Here is a 2,523-nt window from a genome sequence, read left to right as displayed (position 1 = left end):
AGATTATGATTTATTTCTTTTCTTTCTTTTTTTTTGGTCAGTTTAACAAAATAGGACCAGAAAACTGTAATGCAGAGGTGTCAAACTGATTCCAGCAAATTTTCAGCAGACTTCATTAATCTCATGAAGTCATCATGTGCAGATTGGAATCACTTGATTAGATGCCTGGAGTCTGCTGTGCTATTGCTTGGATGGAAAGAAAACCTGGAGCCACATGTTCCTTTCTGGAACCAGTTTGACATCTCTGCTGTAATGCATGTGTATGCATATGTGTCCCCCCCACCCAGTGAAACTGGTTGCCGTTTATGTTTTTCCCCTCTGCATCATCCCACAGCAATAAAAATAGTTTTAGTAGAATAAAGAGACGAGCTTCTGTACCTCTTCTGCAGCTTTTGCACCATTTACCACATTTACCACCCTGCATCCTCCCACATTGCTCCAATTTCTCAGTTTGGCTTCAGTTAGATGATGACAAAAACCAAAATATTTCCATAGAGTAAGTGCTGAGTGGGTGTTGGTCTCATTATCGATACATTTAAGGAAAAACAATTGCTCTGTAACAACTTCAGTAAAGAAAACTTTTTAAAAATAAAGTAAAAAATCTTTTTTTTGCATCTTACAAATCAGAGTTAACCTGAGTAGATTCACATGGTCTTATTTGTTCTAACCACTCTATGTTTCCACTCTATGTAAGACTTTAGAGTCAGATATGTCAGATTAGATTATTTATTATTAACTTTGAAGCTACTTGTAGCATTTCTACCTGACTTACAGCACATTTCTTTGCAGACCCAAACCCCTCAAGGATTATTCATTTAGTTCGTACAGTCATGATTCATCCATAGGTTCAATGTTTGCTGATAAATAAGTGGAAAACATCTTAAAGTAAATGTATTTCCTTAAGAGGCATTATCTTACACTTCATAAAAATCTAACTTTAGTACAGCACATTTACTCTGTAGGTTTAAGTATTTTTAATTCACTTAAATTTAAAATTCTCTTTCTTTCGTTTAAAGCCCTAAATAACCAAACTTCATCTTATATCTGATTATTTATTTTGTTCTATACAGAAGCAGATCTTCTAGTTATCAGGCTCCTCTCCTGTGGAACCAACTGCCAGTTTTAGTTAGTTTTAGTCTTTTGAGGCAACTTTTTGATAAAGCTTATAGTTAGAGTGGCTCAAGTTATCCTGAGCTATCTCTATAGTTATGCTGCTATAGGCTTAGACTGCTGGAGGACATAGGGACATTTTTTCCTCATTCTGCTTCATTCTATCTCTATTCTCCCATTCAGCACATTATACAGTATTTTTTTAGTTCAACCTCTAACTTTATGCTCTGCTCCTTTTCATCATAGTAGCTTCTCCAACAAATTCCATTAGAGGTCATAGACTTGGGTCTGTTTTTCAGTGTTTACTCCTGTTTTTCTGCTGCTCATCCACTGTCTGAAAACTGAACAAAACAAAATTTCATTTTGTATACACTCTGTGTGATAGAATGAAATTAAACTGACTTCTGAAAGGAAATGAAAATCCCATGGTAAGACATGATGACACAGCTTCTAAATCCCTTCATGACAAATGTTTTAAGATTTTGTTTTACACTATGTTTAATTTCTCTAAGTTTATGTATGTATAATTGCCTAATTTGAGCTCAGCACAGAGGAAACTACACAGGATGAAGAGGGAGGTTAAAGTAGCAAAGACCGTCATTGAGTCGAAGGCCAGCAGTGTTTTCCATCCTAACATCACAGAGATAATCATGTTGAGGTTATACTCTGCAGGAACTTTAAAGGTCCCATATTATGCAAAATCCACTTTATAAACATTTTATACACTGGAAAAAATCTAAATCTAGATAAGTCATTATTTCATAAAATAAGTGCATTTGTTCTTGAATTTAGAAGGTAAAAGACATATTTTGCCAATGAAGCAAGATAATTTACATTTAAAATAAGAAAATACAATTACATTGTCTTATTTCAAGTGCATTTTATCTAAATACCTTATTTTAAGAGTAAATATACTCATTCAATTGGAAAATCATCTCATTTACCTACTTAAATTAAGAGTAAATTAACTTAATTTGAGAAATTTTTACTTATTTCTAGATCTTTTTCCCAGTGAAACAGTCATGTGTCCATTTGTGCTCTAACTGCTGTGTTTCAAAATCCCTCTGAACTTTTCTAAACAGGACATCTCCAGAAATTCTGATTGTGTGCTTGTGTTGCTTTTGTTAGATAAAGGCCGTAGAACCTCAGGCTGACTATTGAGTGTACTTCTTTGTTTACTGAAAGCTTGTTTACAGTTTAGGGTTTCAAAAAGGGATAGTTCTGTATTTAAAAGCATGATCTGCTCTCTGTATTGAGGTGGTTAGAGTGAGATTTGTCTGTATTTCCGATAGAATAAAAAGATGTTAACAAATGCAAGGCTCTAAGGAGTTATTTCCTCAAACTGAAACTGTCACTTATAAGCTGTTTAGGGTGGTCTGTAGCAGCCCATCAGTAAAGCTCGCACTGGAAAAA

The sequence above is a fragment of the Cyprinodon variegatus genome, unplaced genomic scaffold (genome assembly GCF_000732505.1).
Source record: "Cyprinodon variegatus isolate N-32 unplaced genomic scaffold, C_variegatus-1.0 Scaffold114, whole genome shotgun sequence".
Lineage (NCBI taxonomy): Eukaryota > Metazoa > Chordata > Actinopteri > Cyprinodontiformes > Cyprinodontidae > Cyprinodon > Cyprinodon variegatus.
The sequence above is the reverse complement of the archived record's forward strand: the minus strand, read 5'-3'. Positions refer to the sequence as shown.